The sequence below is a fragment of the Diadema antillarum genome, unplaced genomic scaffold (assembly GCF_040938485.1).
Source record: "Diadema antillarum isolate AM-2024a unplaced genomic scaffold, OU_Dant_1.0 seq00002583_RagTag, whole genome shotgun sequence".
Classification (NCBI taxonomy): Eukaryota; Metazoa; Echinodermata; class Echinoidea; order Diadematoida; family Diadematidae; genus Diadema; species Diadema antillarum.
The window spans coordinates 1-21,047 of NW_027273183.1; the positions used below are offsets into that span (position 1 = coordinate 1).

At 39.4% G+C, this 21,047-nt stretch overlaps 1 pseudogene; it reads right to left on the minus strand.

Moving 5' to 3' along the window:
- Positions 1 to 2,529: 2,529 nt before the first annotated feature.
- On the minus strand, positions 2,530 to 20,645 carry LOC139714975 (ATP-binding cassette sub-family C member 4-like; annotated as a pseudogene).
- Between the last annotated feature and the right edge of the window lie 402 nt (positions 20,646 to 21,047).

Below are 21,047 nucleotides of genomic sequence, written 5' to 3' on the forward strand. Positions count from 1 at the left end.
GATAGAAGCAAACTGACCCATATGTACAATCTTTTCATCGCACACGGCGATCTCTATTACAGTCCCACATATACAGATTCGTGTAAGTTCTCCACACAAGAAACCTATGGCAAAACTGTGCACAATGCTAAGTATACACTGAATAAATCTTGTTAGAGTACGCGTCCGTGTTGGAAACAGATGACGTACTGATCAAGCGAGGCTTATGCGAGGCGCTAGATCTCTCCCTCCTACATCCGATATCCCCAGAGCCATTTCCACTTCCGGGTTTGTGCGATCGCGATCGCAATCAACAAGATATTTGATATCGATAGCAAAAAAAATAATAAAAAAACATGGGGTCGGCGGAATTTTTAGGGTCGCGCGGGTTACGCCAATACAACAATTTTTTTTTTGGCCTTATAGAATTGCGTACGGCTTCATCACTGTTCTCTATGAAAGTACACGCAAAGCTGAAAAATCTCTACTGGAGTCAACCTTTACTTCTCCTACTGATGATCGTATGCTTCAATGCACATTACTTTATCATTCAGTGGTATTCACAGTAATTGCATGTCCCCCAGTGTGCAGCGAATGAATCACGTCGCCCATGAATCTACACACTACTGGGTTTTTAAACATGTGTATCTTCACAGTGTTCCATAAAATATGAAGTCTACCTGTACCACGAATATGTATTTTGTCTCAAACTACTAAACATATGAAAATTTACTGAGAAAACTTTTCCTTTAAAGAGCACATGTGTTAAATTTTTAAAGATTGGTACACATCATTGCAACACAACAATTTAAAAGAGGTATTTTGACAATTGTGAGATATATAAAAAAACACACACACAAACACAAACACATACACAAAACCAAGACAATATATTTGACTTCATCAAATTTGTCCTTTACAGGCCAAAAAAATAAAAAAATCAGACAATATGCTGAATCCTATCATAATATACAACTAGTAAGCAAAACCCTGTGAATTTAACAATAAGCCAACATCTGTTTGATGGAAATACTAATCTATGATACTCATAGTACTTGATACATTCTTTGCAGCATATGGTGCCAGCAAAAGTGGTGACTGAAAATGATTTCACTAATATATGCTCTCTGAAACAGACTGTCTGTGCTTGAAAAAAAAAAAGAAGAAGAAAAAAGTCAATCTGCTACTTTTGGGTGCAGAAGGGCCAGGTGTGAAAGTGATACTACAGCACTCATTGAACTGCTATGCTATGAATAATGACTGTTCTGATGAACAATCACCTATCAGTGTTAGCTAAACTTATCATCTACCACTGCTTTTCTCATTGGCTTCCACCATTTTTGTTTTTCTTCCGAGGCTCAGTTAGATTGAACATTAAACTTTTTTATTACCTCCGCCAAGGGAGGAGGTTATGTTTTCGTTACCGTTGGTTTGTTCGTTCGTTTGTTAGTTAGTTAGTTAGTTAGTTTGTCCATGTGCAAAATAACTCAAAAAGTAGTTAACTGATTTGGATGAAACTTGCAGGAAAGGTTTAAAATGATACAAGTAACAGATGATTAAATTTTGGTAGTGATCCGACAATTTTGGGGGAATTCATGAAGGATTTTTGATATTTTGGCAGGTAGGGTCAATGAACTTTGGAGTTCAGGCTGCGCGTATATTGAGGTTTGCATGCGCGCACTAAAGTGCGTGCTCTAGTTTCTGCTAGGGCGAAGCGCACCGTGCAGCTGAGGGTTTATGATGTAACAAAGGTTTTCTATATTGGGAAATCGGGCGACTTTCAGCACATGCTATGAGTACGTATGATGTGTGGAAATCACTGATATCTCTAATGGAAGAACAAGATCAGTGGTGGAAATGAGCTGCATGCTTGGCGGAGGTCTGCGCTCTCAGAGTGCTTCTCTAGTTTTATTTTTGGTTGACATCGCAGCCAGCCTGAAAGAGTTCTGAGAAGTGAAGATCTACAAGATATTATACTGATACCCATTTCTACAGGTGGAAATGAGCACATTTGAATGCACCAAATATTTCACAAGTATGATTTTTAACAAAGTGGGATAATTCCATGACCATGATTGTCAGCAAATTAGGACAATTCCATGAATGGTTACATTTGCACTGAGAACCACCGAACTTGAGTGCAAAAAAAGTGATCATTTGCTTTTGACAAAGCATAGCAAGCAAGTTTTCTCACCTTGGACCTAACACACATAGCATTCATGGCACAGGGGGCAACATTCAGCAGCATGGGTAATTTCTCAAACATCAGTTCACTCCCAAAATTCATAGAAATGAAACTACCAAACGAAACATACAGCAGAACTAACTACAACAAGGTTGCATACGGCAAGATACCTGATATATAATGAGGTTATTTCACAAGTCCCATTCCTTTTATATTGTTTTGTTTTTTTAATCCCTGATACAATAAGATATCCAATATGATGAGGGAATTACAGTGGTCCCAGCCAGGTTGCCATAAGGAGGTTCCCCGGCATATGGAGTATACAGCAAATATTGTTGTAGAGAAAGCGGCTGGTCACAACTTACCCCAACAACCGTGTTCACCGAGCAGGAGCTGTTCAGCAACTTGCCACAGGCTTCCTCCTCAGCAAATGCCCACTGAGATATCCACCAGTCCGTCAGGGTGAAAAAAGCCTGCAGACAAGAGCCCAAAACAATCTGATTTGAATTTGCATCGCATATTTGATTTCTTTGATGTTCTAGCTAAGAAAGCGGTGAATGCTTGTCAGCAAGGAAGTAATAATTACCATAACAAGAATAGCAAATAAATGCAGCAAAAATGATTCCAAGATTCAAGTTTAAAGATTCTTTATTACTGATAATAATACAGATAATCACTTTCCACTTCCACTGGCAAAAGAAACGAAAAGCAGCACAATGACAGAAACATCATACAAATCAGTGATACTGGTCACATATACCCGTATCCACCTTATGCAATCACCCATACCTGATGATGTGGTTTCTGTGAGGGTAGCATCCTTTCACATCACTTGTAATGGCAATAATCCAACATTAAAGTTGTTTTAAATCTTTTGACAATCTAGAGCTTGGAGAACAAGAAGGGCCCTATCTAAACAATGGAGCTAGGAACTTGATGGTCCGTAGGGAACACAGCTAACGGCCTCACCTGACTGGCAATGTTGAAGACTGTGAAGATGAGAAAGCCGAAGATTCCCGCGCCAGCCCTGAAGAAGCTGAAGTAGACGTGGGAGGAGACCGACCCCTCCTCCTTGGTCTCCTTCAACCGCTGGCTACCCTGGTCATCCACCTGGTGGTTTAATATATGGGAGGTTGGATACAGTTACCATGGCAACATGAAGCAGCTTATCAACACAGATTTGCATCACAGCCAATTGCTGCAACAGTCACCATTTGCTAACAGCATAAATATCACTGTTTTTGCAGAAAGGAATGTTTTCTGGCTACATTATCGTATGATATCAGGTCAAATGGAATAAGCTGCCTCTGGCATCCTTGTGGAAAACCTCTAGGAAACTTTACATATACTCATAATACAATAAGCAGCAACGTAGCATCAATGATCATTTGTTCATATTTTCCAAGAGAAACAGAGAATAAAACTAGAAGATGTGTGTGTGTGTGTTGGGGGAGGGATGGGACATAGAGAGAGAGAGAGAGAAAGACGGAGAGGAGATGATGCGACTAGAGAATCATCTTCTTGCCTGCAAAGTGATGTCGTCACCGGGGAAGGCGGAGATCTCGGAGACCACCGATCCTGCGATGGAGTGGAGGGAGCTGGTCCGGGAGAGGGTCTCCTGCTCCTCCTCATTCTTGTACTCCTTGAGGAGCGCTGCAAAGTCCACGCCAGATGTCTGGAGCTCCTTGTAGCTGCCACACCCGACCATGCACCCCTGAGATGGAGATGAAAATAACGATACTATCTCATCGTTGGAAGTAGGATCATTCGGGACCCCCCTCTCATAGAGAGACGTGAAATGGCTGCTATCTTTGATGATAGTAATCACTATGGAAACAGTGAGATAACTAACAATCAGTTGTGAGAACGTGCACCATTGCCGCGGTAACTGCAATCATCGTAACAAACAATAATCGCAACATGTTCATAAAACAGGCCCTTCCAACTGCTCCTCACTTGTTTGAATGTTGGTTTTTGCTTAATGAGCGAGTACATTCTACGGTGTTTGTAGCCCTTAGAAGGACAGATAAGTGGGGGCTATGTTTTTTTATTAGGGGGGTTGGACGAGTTCCTAAAAGAAAAAAAAAGGCTATTTGTATCCCATAGACCATCGGCTCACTTTCAAAATTCAGACAAAATTAATGCCAACAGTCCTCTTCAGGACTAAAATAAAACCCAAATTCAAAACTAGAAATGTCGCTATGGCGACTGGTATGCCTCTGCCATAATGCATGATTCTCCTAATAGGTCTATAGTACATGTGGACAATGTGTGATTACATTTTCACAAAATTGGTAAAATATTAAAATGACATGTTTGTCACAAATGTATCGAATGTTCACCTTCCTTGACCTATGTTTAATTGGATGAATAGGAGAGCATGTATTTGGGGATTTAAGAACTTTAACTTCGACTTTGACCCTTTAATAAGTTTACACACTTGAGTAATTTTCAAGGTATGGAGTAAAAGTGCAATTTCTGTATTGAACAGGAAATTGTTACCATTTTCATCTGGCCTTTGATTCATTAGAGAATCACTGTCAGGCAGAACATACATAAATATGTACTAAGTTTAAAGATAACTTGAGCCACTTCCGAGATATGGAGAAAGAAGTAAGTTCAGCACTTTCACTTGATCTTTGACCTTTTGACCTTTGACCTTCTTGGCAAAAGAAAAAAAAAATACCAGGGAATATCTAGTGGGTTATACATGCATACATCAAGTTTTAAAAAAATAATCCTGCTGGCATTGCATAAATATATGGAAAATAGTAAAATTTTGAAGTATTGCCCTTGACCTTTGACCACTGACCTTTGACCCCACGAACCCCAAATTCCCTAGATAACCACTGCCAGTCAGTACATGCATATATACTTTGTTCCATAAAGATACCTCGAACAATTTCCAAGATAGAGAGAAAAAAGTGAAATGTTAACATTTTACTTGACCTTTTGACCTTTGACCTTTTGACCTCATGACCCCAAACTTTTACCAGAGAATCTTAATTGGGTAATACATGTATACACTAAGTTTCAAGAAAATATCTTCAGGCATTGCATAGATATGGGGGAAATAGTGAAATTTTAAGCATTTGACCTTGACCTTTTGACCTTTGACCTTGAGCATGTGCACCCAAAAGTTGATAGGCACAACTTCACCCCCTAATACACATACATGCCAAGTTTCATTAGGATACCTCAAAAGGTTTTGATAGTTACCCTGTCCACAAAATTCATTACGGACGGACGGAAGGACGGACGGACGGACGGACGGAAGGACGGACGGACAACCCGAAAACATAATGCCTCCGGCACCACTTCGTGGCGGAGGCATAACTACATAAAACAGTAGTTACGGGCATAGAATTGCAGAACCCAAAATCCGCTCAGCTCTTCTCAATATTTACTAAAAAAAGAATACCAAACAACTCTTATACAGAGCTGTCTTGCACTGTGTACCATAAATTACCAACAATCATCAAACACTACCACAATTGTTTTCGAGTGAGATGTGTACAGACCACTGTAGCTTTCCCCCCAACAACCCATCGACACACACCTCTTTGAGGACGATGATGCGGTCCGCAGCATCCAGGTACTGAAGCTGATGGGTGACAAGGATGACCGGTTTCTTCTTCAAGTACTCTTTTATACACCTACAGAAATAAGAGGTTGGTTTTTGTTGAGTCTTTTCGTTTCACTTTTTTTTTCTTTGCTCCAAAATGACATGGTAAACAACAATTTCTGAGAATGGCAAATTAAACACAAAGGCTCTATGAACTCAAAGATTAGCAAAAAAAAAGGACTAGGATATCAAAAGGGTTCCAGGAAAAAGGACCTTGACCATGGTGTGATTAACAAAGAGGCTGAGAGGACTGAGGTTAGACATGAAGGTGCTATGAATTTAAGATAATTTCAAAGATCTGAGAAATAAGGAGTCTGCAAAACAGATTGGCTGGCAAACCTAAAACATATCTAAGAAGTGAAGATTCATGGAAAAGGACCTGAGAATGAGAAGGTTAAAAGGAGAGCCATCTATTTGCATACAATGTCAAAATTGACTTTTTAGGGCATTGCATTGGACCCTACTCCTCGACAGAAATGAGGAACACATGTACAATTCATCTATTTATATATAAACATGTAAACCCCCAGGATGATCGCTCCTATGCCCCCAATCACCAAGATCTCATTTTTAATGAAGAAAATTTCAACTTGTTAATTTGTCCTCTGTGTTACTATTGACTGACTGGACCACTACTGCCACTGTCGTGAACATAATCATACCTCTCAGAAATATCTACATGGAATACAAAATGGTTGTGCTACTTCTTCATCTGAAGAAGATCTTTTAAAGTCTCCTCACTTCAGGGCCTTTTGAGGATTATCAGAATCATTTGAACAACTTCATATCACCTACTTGTACCAGCAATACTGTTTCCTGCAAGTTTCATAGTCAAAATCTGACTACCAGGTTTTCCCAGATATGAAAAAGTAAACAGCTTTTCAAATACATACAATGTAGTGCACGCAATATAATACTGACATAAAGTGACTGTAGTAGTTAAATTTCAGCCAATAAACTAGGTAAGCTAATGAACACATCCCATGTTCATATTAGTACCCGCGATGGGGTAAGTCCCGCGCTGTGGTACTTTCTCCTTAAAAACCATAAAGCAAACACTCGCTGGGACTTGCCCTCTTGTCCCCTCAAAGCAAGTTGAATCCGGGGGCAAGATTTGGAGGGAAGAGTGACCTTGGGGTGCAAATGATAGCATCCAGCTGTATTCATCAAATGTGCGCATGCGTTATGCCTGGTTTCAAGTGGCATGGCTCGCCCAAAGCCCAAATTGCCCCTGCAGCTAGGGGACAGTCTAGATAGCAGTGTGGACGACAGCCGTAAAGGTAAGAAATCTCGTGACTGTCCCCTCAACACGGGGTCAAATGTGAACGTGGGGACAGTATTCTAGATCTCCTACATCTTTTGATTAAATTGTTGTGTGTTAAAATGTCTTTACTTGTCAAAGAGGTGTCTCCCTACTGCTGAGTCAACCGCACTTAGTGGATCGTCTAAGAGATAGAAGTCTGCGTCGTGGTACACCGCCCTCGCCAGGCTGACCCTTGCCCTTTGACCTCCACTCAGCGTGATGCCCCTGTCACCCACCAGGGTCAGGTCGCTGTCAGGCAAGAGAGAAAGGTCCTACAGGAAGAAAAGAAATTGTGAAAGGTCAAAGGTTAGGAAACAGTATATCACTAATCAAATTATTCATTTTAAACACAATAGAGTAATATGTTGGTACCTCCAGTGTTCTACAAAACAAGCATAGCTTGCTAGCTTTGTAAAACAAAATTTAAATCAATGTGTACAACACAAAAAAAAATGAAAATGTAAAGTGAATTAATTACCATGTGTATTACAATTCATTTTATTGTAGTTCTGAGAGTGTGACTGCATACTCCCTGTATAAGGTCAATATACTATTATGAGAAATGTTTTCCACTGACTCCTTGAAAGAATAAACTCTATCTAAACACAAAGAAGAATTAACAACAGTTTTGTGAGAGTGCTTTAACCTGAATTATCATACGTCATAGATCTTTTTTACTGCCCAACAAGCCCCATCAGATCAAATATGTATCTGCGCAAAATCAATACAGGAAAAGTATTCTGAAAGTGTTGACTGGTAAATGACAAACAAGTGCCACACTGCAGAATTACAGTTCACAGTCCCTTGCTCTGAAGAGCTAAAACTCACACTTAGCCACATGTAGCAGACCATCTGCATTCTTCCTTTCGCAGGAATACAGTGTAGCTATCAAAGCATGTGTTAATTTCAAACTAATTCATAGCAACTACACCTACAAAAAGTGTAAGATATTAATTAATCAAAGCACCCCCAAACAGAATGGCTATTTTACATACAGTACAGGCTAACAATCCTAAAACACAAATGGAAAAGATGACGTACAGTTTTCAGTGCACAGGCCGTCAGAACTCGCTTGTACTTGTCCGCGTCAAACTTCTTGCCGAAGAGAATGTTATCCCTAAGCGTGCCTGAGAAGACCCAGGGCTGCTGTGCGGTGTATCCCAACTTTCCGTGGTAAATCACCTCACCGGTCTGTTTCGGCAACTCGTTCATCAACGCCATGAGCAGAGTTGACTGGCAATTTGAATAAAAGAAATCAAAACAGAATAGGGAATTACATTGAATGGAGATATAATGGTATCACTATGCACTGATACGTGCTCTGATTTTAACCCTAACCAGGCCGGGCTTTTTTGAGTGTTCTGTGGCCGGGGAGGGGTTGATTCAAACCCCCCCCTGAGATCTCGGCCGTCGATCGCGCAATCGCCATGAAATTTGGCACGTGCATTACCTGTGGCGTAATCTACCAAGCTATACAAAAAGAAATGGAAATTTTCGTCATAATAATTAATTATGTTAATATATGCATAAAATCATACATTTTGCTCTAAATCAGAAATTAAAGCTCCTAGAATCCTAATTTTTGGTGAAAACATTCTTTGTAGCATTCCTAACAATGTACTTGAAAAACAAATTTGGTATCAAAATCAATTTCTTATGTATTTTATTGTTTTATGAATTTCTTATGTATTTCTTTGTTTTTTGACCTTTTGTTTTACAATTTTTTTACCGCAAAATTTATGATAGAACCTATATCAAGCATAATTATGCTAAAATTAATTAGTTTCAGCCAATAAAAGTGAAAATAATCATATCTTTATGAATAAGAAGAGAAAACTCAATTTGCATAGACTTTACACACAAAATCACGTTTTTGAGCCATTATTGGTCTGACAGGCATGTATAAAACGTTATGCAGCGTCGTAACGGTATGCACGATTTTCGCGAAAATGGTGTCAAAAGATGCGCGAGACTTGAAAGTAAAAAGTCAGCGAACGGCGCGGTCAAAAAATTTCGCGCGGTGGAGTAGTCGCGAAAAATGTCGAGGGGGGGGTTGATTCAACCCCCCCCCCCCCCCCCGGCCTTTTTAGGGTTAAAGCTAACTAACAGGAGATAAGAAAATATCTTGCTAGAATGAAAGTAATCATGATGATATTTAAAACAGAGCATTTGACAAAATTTCAGAACTTCTGTTTTTTGAGGGGGGGGGGGGTGGCTACATGACAGATATACTACTCAAACACATATATCACAGTATTTACTATTTTCATCTAAAAAACTCCTACCATCTCCACGAAAGGACATTTGCTCTATCTTTTGCCAGGTTCATGCTCTGTAATGATACATCACTCAACGCACTGGATGTAACACAGCCACTGTTCCGGCATGCGTGAACTACTGTACATGCGTGCACGAGACCACTGCTTTACTACTGTTAACGTGGAAATATTTGCGGTACATTAATTTTTGCTCATTTTGGCCAGAGGGAATTTCAAAACCCACAAAATTATCTTCGCAGTTGTATTTGTAAATTTTTAACGCACTGACACGTGTACATTGATCATGCAATGTGAACAAGAACACGCAAATATTTTTTGGGCCACTCTCAGCACAAACAATCGATTGCACAAAAATATTGATGTTTACAGTATTATTGATTCAGTGGATTGGACAATTTAAAGCAATAAGCACTGACCATCATTAAAATGCCCAAAGAGATAAAATTCATGCAAGAAACTTACATACATTTGAGTACTTGATAAATACTATAAATGTCAGCAATTTTCTCTTTGGTTTCTCTTCACACAAACAGCAATATACTAATGACAAAAAGTCTTTCTTAATTACCTTGCAGACTTTTATACAAAAAAGCTAAAGGAAGAAAGGGAATGACAGTATTAAAAAGATATACATTTTTGGAAGCATATTTTACTCTCCTGCAGTATACACCTGGTGACAGATTTCTAACAGAAAAATCTTATCAGGCTTGCTGTATTAAAAAGATACTAAAGACAGTATTAAAAAGATACACATTTTTGGAAACATATCTTAATCTCCTGCCGTATACACCTGGTGACAGATTTCAAACACAAAAATCTGATCGGGCTTGCCGAGCTCTCACCTTGCCAGCTCCAACCGGTCCAATGACTGCGACGAGTTCACCTGGCTTCACACGGAAGCTGATATGTTTCAGAGAGAAGAAGCTACCCTCTCCCTGTGACTAGAAAATGTATAAAGAAAAAATAAAGTACACATATAAGGAAAGAAAAATGAATGAGAAGGGTAGAGAAAATATATCTGCAATTGCGTATCAGGGCAATTACCAAATGAGGACAATTACGCCTGGCTAAATACTGGTTAGTGATAAAGTTAGAGGAAAGATTAGGGTTAGGGTTAGGGCTAGGTTTAGGGTTAAAAGTTTGGGTTGGGGTTAGGATTAGGTTTAGGATTACGGTTAGGGTCAGGGAAAGGGTAAGGGGTAATTGTTCAGGGGGTAATCGCCCAAGAACTCTGCAATCGGATGTTAACTTTTATGAAACTGTTTACTTCTCATTGCAGCAAATGAAAAAAAAATTGTAATTTTGATGTAAAAATGAATCCTCACTGAATACCAGTCTCAAGCACATGAAACAGTCCCCCTTTTTTTTAATAATTTTGACGGGTACTTAAAGTGATGTTATGGTTTGGGTCGAGATGGAGTTTTTGTATTAAAGAGGAATTCAAAGTTTATTTGATGAAAATTGGTTCTGAAATGGCTGAGGTATCCAAAACAAAGAGGTCGTAATAAAAGGTGGGATTTACTTTTTATTAGGACGACTTTGTTTTACTTTTTTAGGTAAATTTGTTTTAGGTGAGATATTGGCATTTTTTTCTGGGCCTTTTTCTCTTCTTTTGTTTTGTTTTGCTTTGTTTTGTTTTGTTTTGTTTTGTTTTTTTTTTGGTTTTGTTATTGTTTTTGGGGGGACAGGTATTGTTTCACTGTGAAATAGAACATATTTTCATTGATACTGGTGCATAACACGCCTGAGTGGCTCTATTTGGAAATCCTCTATTCTCCTCTCTTTTTCTATGAAACCGCACCTCCTAACCCTCTCTTATTTGAATCATTTTTCTAATGGGTTAGGATGGTTCAACTCATTCTATATATCATTCTAAAACTTAGAGTTTATCCCACTAATCAATGTAGGAAGGTGGAAATTCATTTTGGCCAACTCGTTTGTGGATTTTGAGCAGGGCTGTCACATACCTTACTTGTGCCTAGAGAAGCCCCACGGTGGCTGACTTTGACTTTGTTGAGTGTGAGCAAGCAGCACTGGGCACTCCCCCCACCCCCTCAACCTTAGAAGAGAGTGACCCTCACCTCCATCTCCCATGACCCTTGCAGATTCCTGACAAAGACCTCCCTCTCCTCATCCTCCTGGCAAAGGGGAGATGGGAGGCAGAGAGTGACTCCCTCTTCCGCCACCTCCATCTTCAATCCACCATCAAGATCCTCCGGGTCCACTGCATCCTCCTCCTCCCGGTTCCCTTCCCCCTCTTCCTTGCTCCCGACATGGCCATCCACAAGATGTTTCAATTGCTCGCGGTCTTCGTCTGCGCCGGAACGGAATCCGACGTCGACGTCGACATGGTTGTGGTTCTCCATCTTGGTCTCCTCCACTCCCTTCTCTCGTTGCTCCTTCTTCTTCTCCTCCATCTCATCCTCCTCCAAGGGTTCGCCGATCTGCTCGGCGACGGGAAGGTTGGCGTCCGACGAAATGGAGGAAACCGACGGTGAACGTTTGAGCGTCTTCAGTTCGTCCATCACGAGGAAGCCCTGTGTGGAGCCCAAACGATGTGATCATCAATCAATTGTATTCTTTGAAGCATTGCCATGCAAAGTTACACTGGCATCAACTGCAGACATTCACATCTTGTCAATGGGAAGTACTGTCCACATATCAAGGGTACAGTGTATGAGCAATATTATGAACCCAGATTTGGTTACAGTTTTGAATTCACTGTAAACAGCAACCAGAAAGCAATATATAAATTTATGTATACTATGGAAGCGTAGCTATTTCATTTCTTCATCAATTTTTCCTAGTCAGATGGTAGAAGCTATATTAGCAGTCGTATCTAAATTTTCTTCCAATAATTAAATTTATATCATCAGAATATTACAACAGATATTAGTTTAGTGAATGTGATAGATACTGCACTCATGCTTCCACGTATATGGATATCACATAAAGAACATAAAAACTCATCAGGCTTGTTTGCTTTGTTATATTTAGATAACAGAAAAACAAATGCTGCTATCACTGGATAAATGATAGTCATTTACGGACCATTAAGGAGAACACTAGTTAGTTTTTGGTTTGTATGGTTACCCGCCCCGTGCCTCACCTGGATGCGTTTGATGGAGATGAGCCCCTCACTGCAGTACATGATGCAATACGGGATGAAGAGCACGACTGTCAGGCGAACGGCATTGAAGAGCGGGATCGCCAGGAACACGATGCTGGGCTGCAGCACGTGGCCTGTGAAGGCATACACGGTGAACGTTGCGAACGAGATGATCACTGCCGCCATGGAGAAAAACGCGAGGTTGAAGGCACGCAGACAGGTGGAGGACAGAATCTTGATTATTTCTTTCCTACGAATGCAGCAAAGTGAAATGAATGTTTTTTTGTATGTGTGTGATCTAGGAAGGATGGCAAGACTCATTGAGTACAAGCAACATTTAAAGGGATGGTATAGTATTGGTGGAGATAAGGATTAATAGCTTTGAACCTTTTGCAAATACCAAGAAATCACTTACGAAAAAAATACAGAGCACACTATGGGGAATTCAGTGTTTATGAGATGAAAATTGGTTTTGGAATGGCTGAGACATACAAAAACAAAGTAAAACAAAGCAATCCTAATAAAAGTGGGTCCCACCTTTTATAAAGGTTGCTCTGTTTTGGACATCTCAGCCATTTCAAAACCAATTTTCACCAAGTGAAATTTGAATCTCTTCTGGAATTACATGCTCTCTCATATTTCATGAGAGGTTTCTCATTACCTCACCAAAACATTGTTAGAAACCTGAAGTCAGGTCTCAACCAATGCTATACAACTCCTTTAAGGTCAATTCTTGACCAGAAATAACTTGATTTAATGAAAAAAAATAACAACAAATAAATAAATTACAAGCACAACAATGAAAATTTTATCAAAATCGGATTAAAGAAGCAAAGTTTCAAGTTGACAAGATTTGTGAATTTTGCACAACAGTTCTCAAACAGTTGATGTAAATTGTTTGAACAAAAAAAAAAATGGAAAAATAGAAACTTTCACAAACTGCATGGCAAGCTGTGAGGTAATGACAGCTCTAACTTACTCATTTGCATATTCATATTGACTGTTCAAGAATTGTTTGGTGAAAAACATCTTATCCGTTCACAGATTTGAAATTTGTGCGCATGTGATGTGTGTGCATGCGCTGGCCGTAGTATTCAGTGTATGTAGCTCTCCCAAGGTCCTCTCGACCGAGTCACATTCAGTCATCAATTCGAACAGAAAGGGACTATTGGCAGAACCAAACGTTGCCCGAAGCCTGCTTTCAATACTTCAACTTAATTGGTAAGTCTTCAAATTGAAGAAATTTTTGGATTTCAGGTTGATATTTACCCGCGATACTAAATCTGTCATGATCCTGAATGCTACAATGCGAAGCCCCATTACACTATGCGTATTGGGCTGCTGGTCGCAGTTAATTGCATGATTACTAAGACGTGAGAGTACTTTGGGGCGAGTAAGTCTCACAGTGTTAGTTACATGAAAGGTACTTTAACCTGAAACACAAACTAAGACAAAGAAATTCAGGGAAACTTTTGAGGTACTAAAACTTTATAATATCTTTAATACACTCAAAGAATCTGTAAAATTTGCAGAGCACTGATAAAGATATATGTGACCCTGCATCACAAAATGAACAAAAAGTCGCCGGACATGGATTTTTAGTTAAGGGCAAATTCTGAAAGAGCAGACTCTAAGCTTTAAAATGATGTATAACTCAATTCAAATGGACTCTCCTAACCTATCTAAATACTGGAAAGAAAGCACACACTCTGGAAAAGTGTGAACCGAGAAAAGAGGCTCTGAAGTACAGGGTCTATTCAAGCGCTTACTCTTTACCAAGCCATGCTAGCTGTGCGATGAAAGGGACAAAACACAGGATGTAAACCACCGGAGCAACAGCATTGAAGGGATTATCAGATTAAGCTGAAATTAAGCATGCTCTGTTAACACATTCTGTCCATGATTAATGCCAACTTTCAAAGCAGTAGCATTATCCTTTCAAAAGTTATTAGACTTGGAAGTGAAGAGTATGCAAAGGATTTCAAGTTGTTGTTTAATCATGACTTTATTCAAGTTCAAGGAATATTGTTGTTAGAATGACATGTATACAAAAGAACCAGGTCCATCGTTTCATTGAAAACGAATGTCAGGTTAAGAGTTGGAGTTTACATTACTGCAACACAAAATATGCATATCATATCACAAATAAACTGTCAAATATTAATCAATCAATCAATCAACTATCAATACATATCGTTCTACTCTCCCCCCAAAAAGGGTTGTAGAAAAACTGCTCAAAACACACTTTCCCATTCATGTTATGACCCCAAACTTAAGAACAACGTAGAAGAAGGATAGCTCTTTCAGAAAATATGAAAAACTCAAGATTGACTCGGTTGTCCCATTTCACCTTTTTTGAGTCCTCCTGTAAAATCAAGGGGGGCGACTTTTTGTTCGTTTTGTGATGCACGGTCACATATGATAATCTGCACATCACTTCTTTTCAACAATGCTTTCCTCCCCCACCCAACCCCCCTAAAAAAAACAACACCCCACCGCCACCACCAACAACAACAACATCTTCTTCCTGTGAGTCTGGTCATAATTAACCACTACCTGCTCCAAACCATGGTTTCAGTGGGCAGAGCAAACCTTCTTACCTCCGGGATTTCTTTACCAGCTCTGAGAAGGGGTTTTCCCATGCGTGGATCTTGATGATTCGCATCCCGGAGATGATTTCATTCATGATTCGCACTCGCTCATCCGTCAGCAGAGCTGTCTTCCCTCTAAGGCAGAACAAGGAAATAATCAAAATGATGCTAATGAACTACCATCATTGCTACTTCTCTTGCGCTGACGAATTCAACAGTGGAAATAACAAGAAGTAAAAAGTATTAAGTTGGTATAACTATCATTGTCATCATCGATATCGCACTTCAAGAGTTACCATGAACACAGTCAATATTATCTTTATTATGCCTCATAGATGCAGGACAGTAATAAATTGATGATTGGTCACCCAAGCCTGGGCGAAGACTTTTTCCCATTATCATTATTATCATCTCAATCACTGGTATCACTACCATCAACCTCACTCTACTCCGCATGAACCATGAGCACCGACACAATCAGACTCTAATGAATAGTTAACCCAAGATGAGAGAGAAAATTTGTCCCAACCAGGGCTGCAGCTGAACCAAGGAAATGAGATGAAGTCATTGCAACAATCATCATCATCACCATCATCATCACCACCACCATCATCATCGTCATCACCATCATCATTATCATCATCATTGTCATCACCGTCATCGTCATTATCACCGTCATCATCATCTTCGTCATCACCACTACCACCGCCAAAACACAACCACCACCACCACCATCATCACTATCACCACCACCACCATCATCATCACCATCACTTTAGCACCGTCAATAATATCACCCTGATGGTGATCAGCAGAGCCATGAGGAAGCAGAAATTGATGCAGAGCTAATCTATTAAGCTAGAAGAACTTCCCCATCCGACATTGGAGCAGGGCCAAGCAATGATCCTCTTTATCATCCTCATCACTATCACCCATCTCCACTACTGACATCATTATCATATCAACCTTACCAGGGATGATATTGAGGCTTGTTGAAAAAATTGGGAATTAAAATTTTCAGGTGATTTTGATACAAGGAAAAAGCAAAATGTCTATATACTTGAGAGAAAAAAAAAAATCTGAAATCAGATTAAATCTACAGAATATCATGCCTGCACTTACTCTGCTTTATGGAGCCATGACAAAGGTACAAAACTCATAAACTGATGACTACTTTATACCTGAGTTTGGAGAAGATTTTTCCCATCCAGCCCTGGAGGGGGGCCAGGGCAATGAGGATGGTGAAGCCAACGAGACAGGACGGACCCATGCTGCGGTAGAGGATGATGAGTAGGACCACTAGCTGCATGGGGCCAATCCATAGGTAATGGATAAAGAGCATCACCTGGAAAAGGAGACATCAACGATGAATAATGATGAGAATACTGCTTCTCCTCACCACCTGTCCTCCTTCTCCTCCTATTACTACTGTAAATTACTACCAGAACCACTACCGCTACTAATGCCTACTGTTCCAAGCACACTCGAAAGAAATACTCTTCAAAATGAAGCCGTTGATAAAGCTCTAAGGTCTATAATTTGAGGGTTTAAAGGGTATGGGAAAGTAAAGGTTATGGGAAAGTAGAGGCATAGCAACAAGGCTTAGAAAAATTTAGATTTTAACCCATATCTGCTGGTGTAACGCAGTTTATGTTATATGTTTGGTGCCGGAGGCTATTTCAAATGAGTTCACACAACTGTGCTGTCTCAACTTCAAATTGATATCACCGACACTTATGAGAAAAAAAGTATGGAAAACTGCATATCAACTGAAACAGGATATGATGGTCTTCAATATAAGATGTAACTCAACAGTCCACAGAGGAATTATGTGACATCGCATGATATATATATTTACATATGAAATAAACATTTATGATGTGCAATATATGGACGTTTAAGCTGCACATCTACTATGATCACTCTTTTGAAAAGAAATCACTTTTTTCAAAAGAAAACACTTATGAAAAATAAAAATAGTCTCTGTATGGAAAGAAAATCTTCATTTTTGAAGTCTTCATGATGTAATTAGCTTTCAAATGGTATATAAATCATATGATAATATGCTCACAAATATGAAGAAATATTGAACAAAAACTAATACATAGCTGCGGAGTAGCCTGGTCTCACATCTATAGATGTACAACTATTGTTGCCTGTGAACTTCAAAAGTGAATACCATTCCAAACAACAGTGACAGGAAGCTAAGTAAGAGACTGTGAGGACGTTAGGTCAGAATTCACGGCTATAAAGAGCTCTTTAAATGATATCAACTTCCCAGTCACTCCTGCTATGGATCATCCCTTCAAACTGTGATTGCAGCATTTGCGCGAACTATGAAATATCCCATCGATCGGCAGATATGGGGTTAGAGTTATGGCGGAATCCATCCCCCGGTCTGAGCATAGCAAAAAAGCCCGGCCCTTTTAGGGTTAAGGGACACATTCATCTTAATATACATGCGGATTGAGAGAATGCAGCCATACAAGTAAAACACATCAGTGAAAGTTTGAGGAAAAATCTGACATTCTGTTCAAAAGTTATGAATACAGTTTGTGATGTACTAGTAACATGCGTAGAATGAAATGAAGAAAATATAAAGAAAATTCAACATATTTTCACTTTTCTTGCATTATAGAGCACTTGACTTGCCTCTTTCAGAAGGCAGGAGGAATATTACCCTTAACCCTAACTAGGCCGGGGGGGGGGGGGGGGGGGGGCCTCCGAGGCCCCCCCCCCCCTCGACGTTCCGCGCGATATATCGCTAACGCGAAAAGCTATCGCTGCGACGTTTCATGACTTTTTTCTTTTGAGTCTCCCGCATCTTTTGACACCAAATTTGCGATGCCCGAGCACGCGGTTCCGAAGTTGCGCATAAATATGTACGTGCATATCCGACCAAAAATTGCTCAAAAACGTGAATTTGTGTACAATTTCAATGCAAACTGTGCTTACAGGCAAATTTCATTAAAGCATGATTATTTGGGGGTTTTATTGATTAAAATCAATTAATAGCATATTTTCTTGTTTGGAACAACGTCGCGGACAAGTTTCATCGAAAAAAACAATGAAGAACATAAAGTCGAAAAAACAAAGAAATACATAAGAAATTCAAAATACAATAAAATACCTAAGAAATTTTTTCTGATGCCGCAATTTTTTAATCTTATATTTGCTCAGGACACTAAAAAGAATATTTACACTAAAAATGTGCCCATTTTGAGATTTATTTAGTGATTTATTCCAAATTGTCTGATTTCATGCATCATTATGCATAAATTAGCATAATTTAGCATAAATGATAATTTTAAAAAAATTTAACTTTGTGGTACCGTAGATTACGTCATAGGCAATGTGTGTGCCAATTTTTGTCGCGATCGCGCGGTCGACGGCCGAGATCTGGAGGGGGGGCCTGGGAGGCCCCCCCCCTCCCCCGGCTCTATGATCTACCTAAATAGCCCGGCCTAGTTAGGGTTAACAAGCATCATTAAACAAGTCAAAGGAATGTGTACTTTTTATGGAAATAAATAAAATTTTATGGAGTTCTCTTTGTATTTCCTTATCATTCTACGCATGTTGATGGTAATGCTCTGTTCATCCAGCAGTGATAGCACTGAAACTAAAAAATTCATACATTTTGAATGGATTTTCTGATTTTCCTCAAACTGTCACTGATATTGCTGCATTCTCTCAATCTGTATGTATGTAAAGGTGAACTTGTCCTTGAAAGAAAAGGCTCTGCAAAAAATACCCCTCGGCTCGGGTGAGCTAATAAAGTCCTCATAATAGCTTCCTTACAAGGTCACAGTTTGTTTGCATGAACCTAGACCTAATTTTTTTTACAATGTGTACCAGTCACATAATGTCTTTGTTTGTACAGAATGATTATTTGAACAGAGCATTGACACGGGTGAACTACAACAAAAACAAATACAGACCTTTGTCACTGTTTGTTTGCTTTTTTCTAAAACTACATTTGCCAAGCTATAAAGGAATTTCCTTTCATTCTTTGAATGCTATGTGTCAAGACAGAACCATGGGGGGGGGGGGGGGGGGGGATTGGAAATCACTTATGTGTAAACATAAGAATGACATAGGGAATATTGAAACATTAACCTTGTTTTACTGTGTGTTGACTTTCCACTTGTCATTTTCACAGAAGGTCTACAGGGTTCAACCAAAGATCATATTAAAGGTAAAAACATACTTCTCAGAAGGGCGAAATATTCATGTTCCCCAAATTGGAATTTGCTTGCAATTCATCAGAAGGATGTACCAAGAAACTTGTCTTGCTGACACAATTTGCAGGATAACAAGTTGTTAAGGAGTAATTTGAGATCAAAAGTGTAAAATGATTCTGAACGCATGCACAAGACTTTTATTCCCGTTACGTTATGATCCATCCCAAAATAGCAATCACATTTTCCAACAAGCTGCAGGCGATTCACTCTAGTGTGAAAGATCAGTGGGTACTGCTGTGGCAGACTTTGCCGATTACAGGCAGTGTACAGGATTGGTGTAAATCAATTACTAATAATTATACATATCGTAACAACCAAAATCAAGAAAGTTCTAGAGACTAGTATTTCCAGAGAACCTATTAGATTGATATTTTGCATTTCTGTCATTACGCAACTGATATTGTGTTATTATAGCATTATTGTTCTCATGCGACTTATTCAACTGGAGAGGAACATTTTCCCGTAAAATAAAAAATCTTAGAGATCTTGAAATCACTGAAACAAACATGCCTTGTTTTGTCAAATCACCAAGTAGACACATTGGTTGAGTTCAAGTTAGGTTCTAGTGCTAGTGCTCGTGCTTTCTCAGCACTAGCACAAATAAAACTGCACTTGAAATCAGTCATTTTGGGAGATTGACCTCAAAATTATGACGTATTTCCGGTTGCTGGGACTGGGCTCGGTGTTGAATGTTGTCTGCAGAACTGAGCTCCGCTATTAGCATTACCTTGCAAGACTCACATTCACTTCATAATAGACACACGTAAAATGTACAAAGTCTTTGCTATTAAATGCAATGGTAGCTCACATATAAACATACACACGAACGCTTCAAACATGGCTACATAAATTTGAGCCTGGGAGCAAATCCAGATAATTATATTTCAAAGAAGGGATGAAATTTGTAGCAGTTCAATCAGTCTTCCTCGTTATGAGTCTAAACAACGCTGTCATGGCTACATCTTTTAATATTTGGCTGTAATAATGTGCAGTCACTACTTTTTGGTGCGGACTTCACAGTGGTGTGATGCCAACATATAGTGCTGGAGATCGATAATTTGATGGAATCGTTGCATTAATCAAAACCATCGGTGTTGGAGCTCGATTTAAGGCAGTTGTGTGGGAGATAGCACTAGCACTAGCACCAAACTTGAAATCGCCCAGTGTTGACTGATGCAGAGAGGGGAGTAGGGAGGGAGAGAGGGAGAGCCCCCTGCCATGGCATGGAATTCTCTGTTCTTACCAGGTCGAATCGGTTGACATCGTTGGACAGGATGTTGACAAGTTTCCCTGTCGTGGTCTGTCCCAGAGCGGCGTTGCTCAAACGAAGGGACTGTCCCAAGAGAAAGTAAAGAGGAAGTAAATACACGGATCATGAGTACCTTTGCCAATACAATATTTTGAGCCATTCATATTGCAGAAATAGTGCATGATCTCAAATACTGTAAAATAAGATATTTATGCGGAATGAAAACTTTTGCAAGTTGTCACTGGCATTCAACGCATACTGTAAAGACAAGAACTTGCATTTTAATATCGCAAATCTTGGCTGTTGCGACATTTGTGAATTTAACATGTCTTGTTCTACAGTACAATATAGTTCTCGGGGCAAATCACTTAATTGATCTGCCACCTTGTATCAATTACACTATTATAGCGCATTATAATCATTTATGTTTCGGAAGGCAAAATTTTTGCAATTTGTTAATTTGGGCGAATATCAGTTGACTCAATC